The 19,569-nt window shown below is 36.5% G+C and overlaps 1 long non-coding RNA gene across 1 annotated transcript; it reads left to right on the top strand.

The window, feature by feature from the left end:
• LOC110264747 lies at positions 42-2,635 on the top strand. Its single transcript, XR_002350914.1, has 3 exons — positions 42-390; positions 484-542; positions 2,148-2,635. It is a non-coding gene; the product is annotated as an uncharacterized LOC110264747 (long non-coding RNA).

Raw genomic sequence — 19,569 nt, 5'->3', positions numbered from 1 at the left:
TATATATAAAATCTACATTAAAATGAAACCTAAGGGAAAAAGAAAAAAAAAGAAGAAAGAAAGAGAGCGTTATGGGAATAGGGCATCACCGAAGAAGAAGAAAGAAAAGAGAGCAAGCTAACCGAGGAGAAGGAAAATCGGACACCATGACCATCACCACAAGTTCTTGCCTTCCTTAAAAGGTTGAAAAGCTTGAATTCCTTCCATAATTACTCTTTCTTGGCTGCCAAAAAGCTATTCACAAGGTGAGGGACTTCAATTCCCCTTCTTTCATCAGTTCGGTTCCTAACATCACCATGCAAACCAACCTATGCTCTTCATTCTAGTTTGTGAAATTTAAGGCCATTTTCTCTAACTCCTCTGAACCACCGAACCATCTAGCTAGAGAAGGTGAGTATTCCATCTTTCTCCTTCTTGTGATCATGGATTCGGCCTCAAGGCCATGATGATGATGATGAACAAAATTGAATTATGATGCATTAGGTGTTGTAGCCGAGAAGGTGAGCTTGGGAGCAAAGCACCTCAACTTTTGACACAACCAAGTAAGGGATAGGATAGATAGAATGTTACTTTTGTTGTTGTGCTTACTTGTGTGGATTGATGATTCATTATGTGTTTGATTGATGATAAGTGCATATGAAATTTCTGTTTTGATATGATGCAGAAAAGTAAATGTTCAATTATGTATATGCACTTGTAAAATTGTGAATTATTGATTCTGAGTTCTTGGGGTTGTGTTGAGGGTGGTAGCAACTTTGAATAATAAAAGGAAAGTTAAATGTGTGGTTTTAGAAGAGTTATAAGCTTAGATGTGAAATTTGGCATATGAGGTTGTTAAAAGTGCTTAATGCAGAATTTCTGCATAATTGGCAGCAAGGTGAATTAAATTCTGGGAGTAGCCTAGACCACCATTTTGAACAAAATAAATTTTTTATGAAACGTTGGTGTGTCTTAAATGTCCCATAAAAATTTCAGGACCTATCGATAAGAAGGTTGAGAGGAATGAAATTTTGAAAACTATTGGTTTCTGCAGAAAATTTTGTGTTCCTACTACAGAAGCATCAACTTCCAACCTACTTAACTTTTAATTCTGATAAGTAATTAAGTCAGGACTAGAGGCATTTTATAGTATTGTATGTATATTATACCCAATTTAAATTTCAGACCAATGCCATGTTTGTCAAATTAATTATGTTGGTGGGAAGGTGACTAGCTCATTGATCGTTCAAAACAGCTTTCTCTAAAACAAGGCTATGTTCCCAGATATATAACTTTTTCGTGTGATATGGTATTGAACTGGAATTTGTTTGTTTGAAAGTTGGGTGAGTCTTATTTGATATTACCAATTTTGAGGGATAATTGATCAGAATTGGATTTTTTATGAATTAATTAAAATTATTGTTGTCTGCTATTTTTTTCTAAATCTTCTCAAAGTGATGGCAGAACTTTAAAATTTATTATAAAATCCAATTTTAATCAGATTACCTCGAAACCCAATTTAAATTAAAGCTTTAGGCTTTTAGAATCACCTCATGTAAGTAAAGGTCTCCTGCACAAACTTTTCATGACGTATATGTGCCTTAGAAAGTCAATGGATGCTGAGTCGGGGGACTGTACATAACAGTCTCTGTTTTATAAATATAAGTGTAGGAACATGTATCAAAGCAATGCATAAATTATATTGTCATAAACTTCAATCCGTTGCGAACGTGTGAACATATAGTTTGCATAATTTTGAGATCATTCAATATATTAATTACTAAATAGAAGATCAACCGCTACTAGAACAAAGTTGCAGAAAATAGACTAAGTATAACAGTATTTTATAAGGTACAGAAAGCTGAGGGCAAAAGTCTCCAAGAGATTAATTCAGAGAATAAGAAAAAACCCCAACATATTGACCAAAGATTGCTAATGCAGGAACGCTGATGAACCACTATTTTATGACTTATTTTGGATCGAATCGAGTGGATTTTATCAACTATTCTCACACTTATTAATGTAAATTGCATATTTTTAAGTTTCCTTCCTAATTTTGTGTTATGATTGAAAACATACTTCCTAGGCCTTAAGATTGCTAATTTTTAATCCTCTTTTATTACCATTCAATGCCGTGATATGTGAGTTAAGTGATCTCATGTTTATAGGGCAGGAATGGCTTAGAGGATGGAAAGGGAGCATACAAAAGTAGAAGAAACATAAGAATTTGGATATTTGAGCAGCTGGTGCCGACGCGTATGCGTGGCTGACGCGTACGCGTGACGAGCGTCACATGCTGAATAAGGTGAAAACACTGGGGGCGATTTCTGGGCTACTTTTGGCCCAGTTTCAGGTCCAAAAAGGAAGACAAGAGGCTGGGGAGTGGAGCAGGAGAAAATTCCATTCATTCATACACACATTAGTTTTAGATGTAGAATTCTAGAGAGTGAGTCTCTCTCTTCTCTCTAGGTTTTACTGTTTCTTCTTTTATTTTCAATTTCATCTAGGTTTAGGTTCTACTTATTATCTTGATTCAAGTTTCTCTTTCAATTCTTGTTATTACTCCTTTGCTTTCTTAGTTTTATATGTTGTTTCCTTTACCTAGTTGCTTTATTGTTCATGACTCCTTGTTGATTCCAATTTCCTTTTAATTCAATTGAGGTATTTTATGTTTATTGTTACTTTCTTTAATTTCTTGTTATTGTTTTCATGCAATTATTAGTCTTAGATTTTACTATTTCTTGTTAATTTTCTATGTTTTTATCTTGTGCCTTCCAAGTGTTTGATAAAATATTTGGTTGGATTTTAAAATATATTTTTGTGTTCTTGGCTTGGGTTGGTGATTTAGAGACTCTTGAATTATAAAAAATCTCTTGTTGATTGGTAATTAAAGATTGCCGGTTAACTTGAACTTCACTAAATCTAGTCTTTCACTATGAGTTTACTAGGACTTGTGAACTCAAGTTGATTGTATGCACTTGACTTTCCTTCATTGGTTAGAGGTTAACTAAGTGAAGACAATTTACATTTACCATCACAATTGAGGACGATAATGAGGATAGGAATTTCGATTCTTACCTCTTGCTAAGACTTTTCTTATTTATTAGTTTATTTTCTTGTTATTTACATTCCTTGTTCATCATTCAAAACCCCAAAAATATTTTCCCACAACCAATAACAAGTACACTTCCCTGCAATTTCTTTGAGAGATGACCCGAGGTTTAAATACTTCGGTTATTTTTATTGGATTTGCTTAAGTGACAAACAAATTAAACGTTGACCGATGATTGTATGTCAGTTTAGAACTATACTTGCAACGCGATTTTATTGAGAAATTCTAGACCGACAGTAATCCTCCGTCAAGTTTTTGGTGCCATTGCCGGAGAATTGCAAATGTGTGCCTTATTATTGGTAATTGTATATATTGTGAATATGTTTGCCTTTTGGTTCTTTGTTAGTTGTTGCTAGTTTTAGGAGTTTGTTTTCATTATTTCTTATTAGCTTTTGATTTTATTTTGTCTATTGCTACTATGAATTCTCATCCTTTTAGCTATGAGTATGGTTACAACTATGTTGTAGGAAATGGAAGCTATGATGAGAACATGCATTAAGGATGGGACAATCAAAGGTGGAAGGAGCCCCAAGCTTATGGACAACCCTTTTGTCAACAACCTCCACTAGTGTACTATGAGTAAGAACCATACCATGATGCATACCAATCCAATGGCTATGGTGGACCTCCTTATGATTATCAACAACCACCACCATATGCCTATGAACCCCTTCCTCAATATAACCCTCAACCACCATACTCACAAGCCCCATACCACCAAACACCTTCATATGATCCTAACCCTTATCCATCATACCAACCACCATATGAGCCATATGAACCATACATAGAACCTCCCCAATTCTAACACAATTACTCCCAAGAACCACCACCTCAATATATACCATCTCCATATCCTTATCAAGATGAACCACCTTCCTATTATGAGCCCTTTTTCCCAAACAATGAACCCTCCTATCTACCCCAAGCCCCAATAGATGATTCTCTCACTTTACTACTTCATGAGCAACATGAAGCTCAAAGGAGGACACTAGAATTCGCGGCTGCCTTGACCGAGGTAATAAGTTGATTAGCTTCCAATATTTGGACACTCAAGGAAATCCCATGTCTCCATATGGAGAAACTAATGAAAAATGGAGTATGAAAGAGAGATTAAAAACTCCGGTGGAGAATGAGGAGTTGAACTTTGTACTAGAGCAAGTGGAGAAGGCCGAAATTATCGAAGAAGAGGAAGTGGTTGAAGACTTAGGAGATGTGGAACCTCCATGGGAATCTCAAGTCATAGAGCCTCCTTCCAAGAAGTTTGAATTTGATGTTGAGGAGGGTACGCAACCTCCAAAGCATGTCATGAATGAAGAATTGGAAGACATGGATTCAATCATTGAAGAATTTTTATCCACAATTGAATCCTCTCTCATTGGACATGAAATAGAGGCCAAAGAAGAAGATACACAAACTCCCATACCCTTAGTAAGCAATGAAGAAGAAATTAAATTGGAAGAAAGCTACCAAGAGGAAGATGTTGAAATTGAAGAAGCTTGCCAAGAGGTGGAAGTAGTCAAGAAAGAACATAAGGGAGTCAAGCATACATTGTCAAAGCCGTTGGAAACAACCCTTCCTAAGTCACCATCCAACACAATATTCAAGTGGGTAAAATTCTTATTCCTAAGCTTTACTTTTCCACTTGAATATGGTTTGCTTGAGATGGATGGTCAACTTAGGGCTCTTTGTGGAATTAAGAGCAAGAGAGAAATGGTTAGTGGTTGGAAATACAAGCCTAGGTTCGTTATGGTTGAGAGGTCAAAGTTGAATTGCAAAGGTTGGAATCAAGCTAGATTGTTTCGGTCTAGGAAGTTGTTCGGATGCCTCAGTGAGAATTTGGATTGCTTGCCACCCGGTTGGAACAATGATGATCAACTTGAAGACGGGTGTAGAAACAAGATTTAGGATCCGGGAATATATGAGGATCAATTTTGGGAGCCCTTAGCTTGTGTAGAACTTCATCAAAGCTTAAATCCATTAATTTTGAACTTTGGAGCTTATTGGAAGTCCAAGCATTGGTGAGAGTTCAGAGATGAGTACAAGCACAAGCTACCATGACAAGGAGCTTCCTAATTATCCAACTTAAGGACAATAAATAAAAGTTCTAGGTGGGAGACACCCCACCATGGTAAATTCTTCCCATTTTTCCTTTTGTTTATATTGGTAATAAGTTGAATTTTTATTTTTAGTTAGGTTTATTTAGTTTAAGTTGTGATTTAGCTTGTTTAATAATATTTGGCATTACTTTGGTAGCTTTTTTTTTTAAAAAAAAGGGCTGTCACGGTACGCGTGACCGACGCGTGCGCGTCAACGCCCAAATTTTGATATGGTACAAAAAATAGAGAGTTATGATGGAACCATACGAGTGTTGTGCGAGGAGCATGAAAAGTCTTCACGCGTACGCATGACTGACGCTTACGCGTCACCTTCTCTTTTCTGCTTCTCACGCGTATGCGTGAATGATGCATACGCACCGCCTCCTCATTCTGCTATCCACGCATGCGCGTGGACGACGCACCCGCGTTGCTTCCCTTCTCCCATTTCTTTCTTCTTTCCTCTCTCCTTCTTCTTTCTTTCTACTTTTCTTCTTTTTCATTCTTTTAACTTTTCATCTTTATTCTCTTTCATTCTCTTTTGCCTATTGCATTTACATACTCTCATCCATTGCATTTTAACTTTGCTTTTGTAGCTTGTTCTTATTTTCCTTCTTAAGTTTACTATTAGTGTTGAATTTTCTTACTTAACTGTTGATAATTCCTGAATCATTTTGGTGCTTCTTGACTTGTTTGATATTTAGTTGACATGCCATTTGCTTATATTGTTTTCTCACTTACATGTTGTAGCTACCATGTAGTTGAGAATTCCACTCTTATTTGGTATTAGCCCCCAGTTATATTCTATTTGCTTTATTTTCGGGCTTAATCGTCCGTCTTTTCTCTCCTTTCAAGCTGGCCACCGAGAAGAGAAAGAAAAAGCTTCTAAATGAGGTGACAAACAAGTTCCTCCACACAATCTTTTGAAGAAGCTTATCAATTGTAGCAACCCACCCTAATCCACCCTGCTCATCTTTGCATGCACCGAGAACGGTGCAATCTTTAAGTGTGGGGAGGTTGAGACCAACTTTCGTGGGTAACTACTTCCTTTTTCCAACACCAAATCTTAATTTTCTTTGTTAGTTAGTATAAATTACCTTTTGTAGTTAGTCATTTGCATGATAGATCGCATTATAGTTAGAGTTTGTGCATATTTTACCACTACTTAGTTGAAGTGATGATTTCTTTTCCAAGAAAATTATTTTAGGGCATTTCACTAATTTAAATTAAAATTTTTGAACTTGCTTGAAAGAATTTATTTTGGAACATGGTTCTAGATCTAGAACACACAAACCCAGTAAGATTTTGAGTCTATTTGATTGGTTGCATCTTATCAACCAATATTTTGTTTTGGGTGTGTGTTGTTCTCTTTAAGACTGTGATCTTTGTCTTGCTTGATTCTATATTTTTATTTTTTGATGTATGCATGTACTTATGTGATTGAGGCCTTTATTTTACTAAGCTTACATACCCATATGGCTTTACCCTTTCATCATCCTTTGCAAACCAATGTTGATCCTATTTTACCCCATTTGCTCTTTAATTTAGCACATTGCTAACTCTAAGTAAAAAATAATAAATGTCCCTAATTTGAATCCTTGGTTAGCTTAGACTAGTGAGAGTGTACATGAATTAAGTGTGGAAAAATTGGGTTTGGGGAATACTGGGTTTGGAAATTGGGTATTTTATATTCTTATATGAAAATGTGAAAATAGTTTGGGCACCTGTTCATGCATCCAACACCTTAATCATATGCATTAACTCCTTGTGTATATATATATATTCTCTACCATATTTCCATATAAAAAAAGGAGAAAGCAATAAAAAGGGGACAAAATGCCCCAAGGTAAGTAATGATATCAATGCATATGATTTGTATTCAAAAATATCAAGGTGCATGAATTTGTGGAAAAATAGTCAACGGGTAGTTAGATTTTACATTGTAATTACATGGAGTGTCTTAGGTTAGGTGGGAAGTTTAGGTTAATCAAGGATTCAGATTTTAGTCCACTTAACGAAATACATTCCTACCTTGACCCTAACCTCATTACAACCCTTGAAAAGACTTCTTGATATGTGTGTTCATGCATTAAATTTTTGTTGATTGGTAGAAGAAGAGAAAGCCTTGGAAAGAAAGATTAGTAGAAAATTGAGAGAATTAACCCTCAAATACTAGAGTGATTAGTGTGTATACACTTCCGATGAGGGTTCGATGCTCAATTCCTTATTCCCGGCTTTCATGAGCTTTCTTCTTGCAAGTTTGTTTATACTTCATTTTGATATTTGAATTGGTGGAATTCATGAATAATCATACTATGTTAGCCCTACTTGTTCACATATTCTGGGAGGCTGATTTACTTTTTACCAAGTAAGTAGAAACATTTTGCATTGAGTTGCATATAGATAGGTTGTATTGCATAAGTCCTACCATTTTTCCTTAACTCTTTTGGTCCCCTTGAGTTTAGCATGAGGACATGCTAATGTTTAAGTGTGGGGATATTTGATGAACCACTATTTTATGACTTATTTTGGATCGAATCAAGTGGATTTTATCAACTATTCTTACACTTATTGACGTAAATTGCATGTTTTTAAGTTTCCTTCCTAATTTTGTACTATGATTGAAAACATGCTTCCTAGGCCTTAAAATTGCTAATTTTTAATCTTTTTTTATTACCATTCGATGCCGTGATATGTGCGTTAAGTGATCTCAGGTTTATAAGGCAGGAATGGCTTAGAGGATGGAAAGGAAGCATGCAAAAGTGGAAGGAACACAAGAATTTGGAGATTTGAGAAGCTGGTGCCGACGCGTACGTGTGGCTGATGCGTACGGGTGACCAAGCCATAGTCCAGCTGACGCATACGCGTGGCTGACGCGTACGCGTGACGAGCGTCACGTGCTGAATAAAGTAAAAATGCTGGGGGCAATTTTTGGGCTGCTTTTGGTCCAGTTTCAGGTCCGAAAAGGAAGACAAGGGGCTGGGGAGTGGAGCAGGAGAAAATTCCATTCATTCACACACACATTAGTTTTAGATGTAGAATTCTAGAGAGAGAAGCTCTCTCCTCTCTCTAGGTTTTAGGGTTTCTTCTTTTATTTTCAATTTCATCTAGGTTTAGGTTCTACTTCTTATCTTGATTCAAGTTTCTCTTTTAATTTCTTGTTATTGCTCCTTTGCTTTCTTAGTTTTATATGTTGTTTCTTTTACCTTGTTGCTTTATTGTTCATGACTCCTTGTTGATTCCAATTTTGTTTTAATGCAATTGAGGTATTTTATGTTTATTGTTGCTTTCTTTAATTTCTTGTTATTATTTTCATGTAATTGTTAGTCTTAGATTTTACTATTTCTTGTTAATTTTCTATATTTTTATCTTGTACCTTCCAAGTGTTTGATAAAATGCTTGGTTGGATTTTAAAATAGATTTTTGTATTCTTGGCTTGGGTTGGTGATTTGGAGACTCTTGAATTATCAAAAATTTCTTTTTGATTGGTAATTGAAGATTGCTGGTTAACTTGAACTTCACTAAATCTAGTCTTTCACTATGAGTTTACTAGGACTTGTGAACTCAAGTTGATTGTATGCACTTGACTTTCCTTCATTAGTTAGAGGTTAACTAAGTGAAGGCAATTTACATTTACCATCACAATTGAGGATGATAATGAGGATAGGAATTCTGATTCTTACCTCTTGCTAAGACTTTTCTTATTTATTATTTTATTTTCTTATTAGTTACATTCCTTATTCATCATTCAAAATCCCAAAAATATTTTCCCACAACCAATAATAAGTATACTTCCCTACAATTCCTTTGAGAGACGACCCGAGGTTTAAATACTTCAGTTATTTTTATTGGGTTTGCTTAAGTGACAAACAAATTAAATGTTGATCGAGGATTGTATGTCAGTTTAGAACTATACTTGCAACGCGATTTTATTGAGAAATTCTAGATCGACAATAATACTCCGTCAAACGCCCGCCTGACTGATGGCCTAAGATTGCTAATTCAGGAACGCCCGCCTAACTAATAGCCTGGTTTTTACTAAGATGCACTTTTCTAAACTATAGCGAATTGTTATTATTATTTCCGGCCTAACTGACACAGATAAACCCGTGATGCCGAGGTACTCTGACTGACATGGGTTCGCCCATAATGATACTTATGATTTGGCCTAATTGACATGAATAAACCCGTGATGCGAAGCATCCTGACTGACATGAGTTTGCCCATGATGATACCAGTGCCTGATTGACTCACTGAGAAATCATATTCGGGGTTCGCCCTGGGTAACATCGAGTTGCGGGTAGACAACCGACGCATGAGCTCATGGACTGTACTGTAACACCATAATTTTTAGCATCTTATAATCGCACTAAAAGTCCATGCATTACATTATGGTGCCAACTTAATACCATGAGGTATGCAATGGTAAGCTAACAACGTTAATCAATAGGCAGTCATGCATATAAAATCGAAACTCTTGTTATTAAGACAAGTCCTATCGCATGACAGACACTCAGAGTATGCAGTGAAGCATAGTCAGTCCATTCCCAAGGCTCTAACAGGAACGAACTATTCTGATATCATAAGGTAATGCTTGGACTTTTAGTGCGATCATGAGGTGCTAAAAGTTATGGTGTTATATGCACTAGGAATAGGCATGCATCATCTTGTTTTGCACATGTGAATTTCTTGTGATTGTTTAATGCATTTTTCTAACTGTCTATGACTGATTCTGTTTGTCCACTATATGTTTGTACTCTGCTATTCCTATGTTGTAATTTTACATTTAACGAAAACTTAGAGTCAAAGACCCTAGGCCCCCATTTTGACCTTGCTGGAAATCTTTGGTTCTCACCCTTCTTTTCTTTCTTTCCCCCTCCCCATATGGGATCGGCAGTGATATTCTTTGAGATTTTGCTTGTCTTGAGCTATGAGAACCCTGTGCGGGGCGGAGTCTTCATGTGGAGCACACCTAGGACTCGCATCTACGTTTTGCGCAACCATAGTTTTCGATTTTCTGTTCATAGCCCGCACTAAGATCCCGACATGCCATATGAGTTTACCTTATCCGAGCTACATCCAGCTGAAGGCCAGTTCCCTTTCTCCCATGTTCTCATTTTGGTAAGGCCGCACTACGATGTACCATATCTGGAGTTTCCATATGTTTACGAGGATGATCGAGATCTTACTCAGCATTTTTCTATTCCCGCACTTCAGGTTGAGCCTATTCTCGACAACCCTTGGGGACACCATGTTGTAGCTGCTCATGCCGCACCTTTTGACCTTGTAGTGGCTGACCCTTCCGATGATTCACCTACCTGGGTTGAGCAGTTGGAGGCAAATTTAGAGTCCGATAAGGAGTCTATTCCCGAGGAGGTTGGGCCAGTTATCAGAGAGTTGTTCGGAGACCATCCCGATGTTTGACATAGTTGATCCTCTACTCCTTTTGGTAATCTGTAGTGTTATTTTCCCTCGCTAGTATTTTAGAGGGATCCTTTTTAGTAGACCGGTTCTAGTTTAGGAAACTCGTGTGAGGATTGGGACTGTCTTTCTTATTTTGTCTATGTATATATACCTTTGATGTAGTACTCAATATTTTGATCTTCGCATGTATCTCCAAAACTCATCTTATGTATATGTATATATCTTCTGTTATCATATATCTATCTGTGATGTTGCTGTAAGTATTAACTTTGTAGAAAAAAACTAAATAATTTTTACGAAAAATAGTTTAATCACGCTAATTCGACAAAGGCTTATAACAACACTTGATAATGAAATTCTGAGTCTAGAGCTAATTAGGTCCATACAACAAGTAATACCTAAACGTTTGACATCAGTCATGACGTGTCAAAAGTTGGATCGTTACAAGTTTGTATCAGAACAGTTTGTCCTTAGAACCTTGGGATAGACTGATTATGCTTCCTTGCATACCCTGAATCTTTTTATTCTATGCAGTAGGGATATTCTATAATATATTCTGGATGAAGGTCTGTGAATATCCATTATAGTAATATTAATACTTGATTTTGATATATTAAAATTGATCACTTTAATATTGATTATTAGGTATTAATAGGACTTAAATGGTTGCAAACAGGCAAGGACGCCCTCGATGGGAGGAAACGAGTGAGGAGACTTTTCTCGATGCAACGGCTATTCTCGAATCCGTAAAGGCTATGGCCGCTGCTGTACGTGATTCAGTAGCTGCTACCAATCGAGTAGCTAAACGTCTTGACCGTCACACCAGAGCTGAAAGTAGCCATGGAACTAGACGTGGAAATAGGAACAGCGACGAAGGTGAAGATAGATTACGCAATGATAACTGGGCAGCGATGTTAGCTTCCTTCTTGAAGATAAATTCTGCCACAGTTCAATGGAAACAGAAGTGCTACGTGAGCTGATGATTGGTTTAAAGAGATAGAATGATCACTGCGAGCACAACAAGTCCCTGAAGAACAGCGTGTAGAATTTGCTGCTTACATGCTAAGAAATGACGCGCAACATTGGTGGCAAGGAGTACTTCAACTGCTAGGAAGAGAAGCTTTTGACATCACCTGGGAGGAATTTTCAACTAAATTTTACAAGAAGTATTTTCCTCAGTGTTCTCGCACCGCTAAGGAATTAGAGTTGCTTCAGCTGAGACAGGAAAACATGACAGTCACTGAATATACTCGTAAGTTTGAGGAGTTATGCCGATTCTCGAAAGTCTGTCAAGGAACACCGGCTGCATTTGAAGAATGGAAGTGCATTAAGTTCGAGGGAGGACTTAGAGAGGAATTACTAGCTCACGTGAGTCTATTGGAGATCCAAAATTTTGTGGAACTAGTTAACAAGAGCCAACTGACAGATGAATGCGTAAAGAAATTAGCAGTAGCACGAATTAATCAAAGGAACTTTTTACCAAGGAATTTCTATCGTAACCCTGCTCCTCAAGGAAGGAACTTCAAAGCGACAAGGCAACCTACTCCTTGTCAGAATCCACAGAATGGTAATTTTTCTCCTCGTCTTAGAATGGATAACATTGCTCGCCACCCAGATTTGGACAAACAGCCACAACCAAACCAGTCAGGACCAATATGCACTATGTGTGGAAAGAGTCATGGAGGCAGGGCCTGCCTACTGAGGACAGGGGTTTGCTATAATTGCAGTAAGCTAGGACACATGGCCAAAGAATGTGAATGACGAAGGACAGGAGTTGCTCCTCCTAGGCAGCAACAGTCAGGAAGGGTGTTTGTTGTGAACCCTAAGAACGTCACTAAAACTGATTCTCTCACTCGAGGTAACAAAATTTGAGGGCAAAATTTATTTTGGGAGGGTAGAATGTAACCACCTTACCTCACGAGATTTGTGACTTCTTATTCTTGACAACGTCTATCGATACACATAAGTTTAAATATATATAGCGTTGATAACAGATTAGAATCGTAACCCGTGGTGTTAAAACTTTTTAGTCATTCTGATGACGAGTTTTGGTAATTAGATAATTACTGCTATAGTTAATTTTTTTCGAATTAGCCACATTTCGTTAATTCATTAAATAATGAATTAGTAGAGGCGGAACCCTAGATGCATCATCAATCAATTAGTACATGATCACATTTTTTATTCTTGGACCAAAATGTCGTTGCTATGCGTTAAGCCAAATTAAAGCTTTAACCACCCTTGCATAAAACCTTAAGTTAACTGAACCATTAGCTCACTCAAACCAATCATAATTCAGCCATGATTAAATCCGTCAATCACACTCCCTTCTCCCCTCATCACCGAACTCACCATGCATTAACCATAACCACACCTTTAACTCGTTTAATGACAATCACACTTGTCAACTTTTCACAACAACAACAAAGCATCGAAGCCTTACCTCCTTACACCTGACTTTCTTATCACCCTTTATATATATAATCTACATTAAACTGAACCCTAAGAAAAAGAAAAAAAGAAAAAAGAAAGAGAGCGTTGTGGGAGTAGGGCATCACCGAAGAAGAAGAAAGGAAGGAGAGCAAGCTAACCGAAGAGAAGGAAAATCGGACACCATGACCATCACCATCAAGTTCTTGCCTTCCTTAGGAGGTTGAAAAGCTTGAATTCTGATAAACCCCATTTTTAGGGTTTATCCTGTGCTTAATCTAGTGGATTTTATCCATTATTCTCACACTTATTCATACAATTCGCATGTTTTACGTTTTCCTTCCTGATTTTGTGCTATGATTGAAATGATTGAAATTTTACGTTTTCCTTCCTGATTTTGTGCTATGATTGAAAATATGCTTCTTTGACCTTATATTTGCTAATATTAATCCTCTCTTATTACCATTCGATGCCGTGATATGTGCGTTAAGTGATTTCAGGGTTTACAGGGCAGGAATGGCTCAGAGGATGGAAAGGAAGCATGCAAAAGTGGAAGGAATACAAGAAGCTGAAGGAATTGCTAAAGCTGTCCAGCCTGACCTCTTCGCACTCAAATGGTCATAACTTGAGCTACAGAGGTCCAAATGAGGCGGTTCTAGTTGCGTTGGAAAGTTAACATCCGGGGCTTCACAATGATATATAATTTGCCATATCTGCCTCGAAAATAGGCGACGCGCACGCGTGGATCACGCGCACGCATCACTTGGCAAAAACTAAATCCACGCTCACGTGTGGACGACGCTCACGCATGACAGTGCCGCGACCTGTACGTACCAGAAATCACCGGGTGATTTCTGGGCTATTTCTAACCCAGTTTTCGGCCCAGAAAGCACAGATTAGAGGCTATAAAATGGGAAAATCAATTCATTCATCATACAACTTTCATAATTCATAATTTTAGGTTTTAGATGTAGTTTTAGAGAGAGAGAGGCTCTCTCCTCTCTCTTAGGATTTAGGATTTAGGATTTCTCATAGCTTTAGGATTGTTTCTTCTCAATTCTAGGTTCAATCTTCCTTTAATTTATGTTCTCTTCTACTTTTATTTATTCTAGTTTATCTATTTCCCCTATTGATCACTTTATATTGCTATGCGGTTTATGGATTCCTATGTTTAATTTGATTTTCTATTTAATACAATTCGAGGTATTTCAGATTTATGATTACTTTCTTCTATTTATGATATAAATAATTTAGATTTTTCCTCTTTTAGCTTTGGTTGAGTAATTGGTGACACTTGAGTTGTCAAACTCAGCTGTTGATTGATAATTGGAAATTGCTGATTGATTTGGATCCCTCTAAAGCTAGTCTTTCTATAGGAGTTGACTAGGACTTGAGGAATCAAATTGATTAGTCCACTTGACTTTCCTTTATTTAGTAAGGATTAACTAAGTGGGAGCAGCAACAATTCTCATCACACCTGATAAGGATAACTAGGATGGGATTTCCAATTCTCATACCTTGCCAAGAGTTTTTATAGTTAGTTTGTTTCCATTGCCATTTACTATTGTTGCTTCTTATCTCAAAAAAAATCCAAAAAGATACTTTTTCCATAACCAATAATAAACACACCTCCCTGCAATTCCTTGAGAGACGACCCGAGGTTTAAATACTTCGGTTATAAATTTTATTGGGTTTTGTTACTTGTGACAACCAAAGTTTTTGTATGAAAGGATTCTTTGTTGGTTTAGAAACTATACTTGCAACGAGACTTTATCTGTAAAATTCTTTACTGGCAGAAATTCTCTCGTCAAATTCCTTCCATCATTACCCTTTTTTGGTTGCCAAAAATCTATTCACAAGGTGAGGAACTTCAATTCGCCTTCTTTTATCAGTTCGGTTCCTAACATCACCATGCAAACCAACCTTTGTTCTTCCTTCTAGTTTGTGAAACTCAAGGCCATTTTCTCTAACTCCTCTGAACCATTGAACCATCTAGCTAGAGAAGGTGAGTATTTCATCTTTCTCCTTCTTGTGATCATGGATTCGGCCTCAAGGCCATGATGATTATGATGAACAAAATTGAATTATGATGCATTATGTGTTGTAGCCGAGAAGGTGAGCTTGGGAGCAAAGCACCTCAGTTTTCGAGACAACCAAGTAAGGGATAGGATAGATAGAATATTACTTTTATTGTTGTTCTTGCTTGTATGGATTGATGATTCATTATGTGTTTGATTGATGATAAGTACATATGAAATTTCTATTTTGATATGATGCAGAAAAGTAAATGTTCAATTATGTATATGCGCTTGTAAAATTGTGAATTATTGATTATGAGTTCTTGGGGCTATGTTTAGGGTGGTAGAAACTTTGAATAATAAAAGGAAATTTAAATGTGTGGTTTTAGAAGAGTTATAAGCTTAGATGTGGAATTTGACATATGAGGTTGTGAAAAGTGCTTAATGCATAATTTCTGCATAATTGGTAGCAAGGTGAATTAAATTCTCGGAGCAACCTAGACCACCACTTTGAACAAAATTATTTTTCCATGAAACTTTGGTGTGTCTTGAATATTTTATAAAAATTTCAGGACCTATCGATAAGTAGGTTGAGAGGAATGAAAAAAATTGTTGGTTTCTGCAGAAAATTCTATGTTCCTGCTGCAGAAGCATCAACTTCAAACCTACTTAACTTTTAATTCTGATAAGTAATTAAGTCAGAATTAAAGAAATTTTATAGCCTTGTATGTCTATTATACTCAGTTTAAATTTCAGTCCAATGCCATATTTTTCAAATTAATTAAGCAGGTGGGAAGGTGACTAGCTCACTGACCTTTCAAAACAGCTTTCTCTAAAACATGGCCATGTTCCTAGATGTATAACTTTTTCGTGTGATATGGTATTAAACTGAAATTTTGTTTGTTTGAAAGCTAGGTGAGTCTTATTTGATATTACCAATTTTGAGAGATAATTGGTCATAATAGGATTTTTCACGAATTAATTAAAATCACTACTGTCTGCTATTTTTTTAAAATTTTCTCAAAATAATGACAGAACTTTAAAATTTATTATAAAATTTAATTTTGATCAGATTACCTCAAAACCTAATTTAAATTAAATCTTTAGGCTTTTAGAATCACCTTATGTAAGTTAAGGTCTCCTGCACAAACTTTTCATGACATATATGCGCCTTAGAAAGTCAATGGATGTTGAGTCGGGGGACTGTACATAACAGTCTCTATTTTATAATCATAACTGTAAGGACTGGTATCAAAGCTATGCATAAATGATATTGTCTTAAACTTCAGTCCGTCACGAACGCGTGAACATATAGTTTGCACAATTCTGAGATCATTCAGTATATTAATTACTAAATAGAAGATTAGCCACTACTAGAACAAAGTTGCAGAAAATAGACTACGTATATGAATATTTTATAAGGTACAAAAAGCTGAGGGCAAAAGTCCCCAAGAGATTAACGTAGAGAATAAGAAAAACCCAAAATATTGACCAAAGATTGCTAATACGCTAACTGACACGGATAAACCCGTGATGCCGAGGTATCCTAACTGACATGGGTTCAGCCATGATGATACTTATGATTTGGCCTAACTGACACGGATAAACCCGTGATGTCGAAGTATCCTGACTGACATGGATTCGCCATGGATGATACCAGTGCCTGACTGACTCAGTGAGAAATCATATTCGGGGTTCGCCCTGGGTAACGTCAGGTTGTGGGTAGACAACTGACACATGAGCTCATGGCCTGTACTAGGAACATGCATGCATCATATCGTTTTGCGCATGTGAATTTCTTGTGTTTGTTTACTGCAATTTCCTAACTGTCTATGACTGATTCTGTTTGTCCGCTATATATTTCTACTCTGTTATTCCTATGTTGTAATTTTACATTTAATGAAAACTTAGAGACAAAGATCTTAGCCCCCCTTTTCACCCTGCTAGGAACTTTAGGTTCTCACCCTTCTTTTCTTTCTTTCCCCTCCCCATATGGGATCGACAGTGATATTCTTTGAGATTTTGCTTGTCTTGAGCTATGAGGACCCTGTGCGGGGAAGAGTCTTCATGTGGAGCACACCAAGGACCTGCATCTACGTTTTGCATGACCGTGGTTTTCGATTTTTTGTACATAGCCCGCACTAAGATTCCGACATGCCATATGAGTTTACCTTATCCGAGCTACATCCAGCTGAAGGCCAGTTCCCTTTCTCCCATCTTCTCATTTTGGTAGGGCCGCACTACGATGTACCATATCTGGAGTTTCCGTACGTTCACGAGGATGATCCAAATCTTGCTCAGCATTTTCCTATTCCCGCACTCTAGGTTGAGCCTATGCCTGACAACCCTTGGGGACACCATGTTACAACTGCTCAGGCCGCACCTTTTGACCTTGCAGTGGCTGACCCTTTCGATGATTCATCCACCTGGGTTGAGCAGTTGGAGGCAGATTTAGAGTCTGATGAGGAGCCTATTCCTGAGGAGGTTGGGCCAGTTATCAGAGAGTTGTTCGGAGACCATCCCAGAGTTTGACATAGTTGATCTTCTACTCCTTTTGGCGATCTGTAGTGTTATTTTTTCTCATTTTTGTAGTATTTAGAGGGATAGGATCTTTCAGCAGACCAGTTCCAGATTAGGAAACCCGTGTGAGGATTGAGACCGTTTTTCTTATTTTGTCTATGTATATATACTTTTGATGTAGTACTTGGTATTTTGATCTTTGGCATGTATTTCCAAAACTCATCTTATGTTTATATATGTATATATATTCTGTTATCGTGTATCTATCTGTGATGTTGCTGTAAGTATTGACTTTGCGGAAAAAAAACTAAATGAATTTTACGAAAAATAGTTTAATCACACTAATCCGACAAAGGCTTATAATAACACTTGATAAGGAAATTGTGAGTCTAGTGCTAATTAGGTCCATACGATAAGTAACACCTAAATGTTTGGCATCAGTCATGACGTATCAAAAGTTGGGTCGTTACAAATTTTACCATACAACACATATTTTTTCTTCCTCTTCCCAGCATTCTTCTTTGAGAATTTCTTACCCTTTTTTTTTTCAGGGGACACATTCTTCTTCTTTGAAGGAGACACATATGTTTTTTCCTTTGCCTTCTTTTCACGTCTTCTTGAAAACTCTAACTTACTGCTATCAGTCTCATAATTGGGAAGAGGAGGCTTGTAGGCCTCATCCTCGATACTCTTATATCCATCATCCAAATAAGAATCATTTGTGATCACCAAAGGGTCAGGCTCTGGCTCAACTTGTGGCTTTGGTTTAACTTCCGTTGGTTGACTTACAGAATATATTACCCTTTAGAATATGAAGTCCAAACTCCATGTTCTTGTCCTTGGATCAAGCCAATACTTTTTCTTGTATTCTGGATATCCTAACTCCCTAAATAGTTCTTCCAAGTCCTTCTTGTTGACAAAACCAATATCCATGGTGAAAACTTTTCAACCTTTTCATCTATGTACTACAACAGTCCATTTGAATCTCTTAAGACTCCGACCGTGATGAAAAAAGGTACAACAAATACAGACATCTGCAAAATCCTTTACCCTTTTCAGTATCTAACTAAAATTCAAACCCAATCAAAACCACATAACTATAATGCCACTTATACTTATAAATGTAAAAACTACATCTTTATCCTACAAGATATCTTAATTCATCAGTAAAAATAAAGATAGAAGCTTTCAATTTAACTTCAATTTTACAAAAATTCTAACTCACCAAACACAGACAACTCTTTGTTTACCCTAAACCACACTTTATAACTTTCATTCATAATTACCATGCATAACCAAAAAACAAGTAAAAAATAAGTTTATAGCAATTGTTTCACATACTATCCAACTAAGGCACAGAAACAGCTAAAGCAAGACGAAGCATACCTTACCGTTTCAAAAAAATTTTCAAAATGCAATCAATATTTCCTCACAAAAAAATGCATCACATGCACGTCCTCAATGTAACACTGTTTTGGAGGAAAATGAGAAATATTTTTCAGGATTAGGGCCAAACGTAAATGACAAGGAAAAGAAAGGAATTTCATGGAATCACAACGCTTATGGAACGACAACATTTTGTCAAAGGTTGATGGAACGATTTGTCCCTATTAAGACAGAAACTCACGTGTACACGTTATTTAACATGTCAGCATGTGATTTGTTATTAACTGATTACAGGAATTAGATTGAACAAATAAATAAATAATTGAAAGATCGATTTGTATTTTTATAATTGATAAAAAACACATTATCCATCAGATAAATGATTAAAAACAAAAAAAAAACACTAAATACATATATTTTTTATTTATTTGTGTTTTACCATATTTTTTAAAATTTGTATGTCTCAACAATCAAATAATAAATTTATGCCATTGTATCCATGTCTATAATAAACATAGACATAAAACAGAAGCTATCTTATAAATAGCATAATAATCTTGTTAAGTGTGCATTAATTAATTATAACTTATAGAAACTTCTCTTT

Source organism: Arachis ipaensis, chromosome B07 (assembly GCF_000816755.2).
Source record: "Arachis ipaensis cultivar K30076 chromosome B07, Araip1.1, whole genome shotgun sequence".
Classification (NCBI taxonomy): domain Eukaryota; kingdom Viridiplantae; phylum Streptophyta; class Magnoliopsida; order Fabales; family Fabaceae; genus Arachis; species Arachis ipaensis.
The sequence above is the reverse complement of the archived record's forward strand: the minus strand, read 5'-3'. Positions and strand labels throughout refer to the sequence as shown.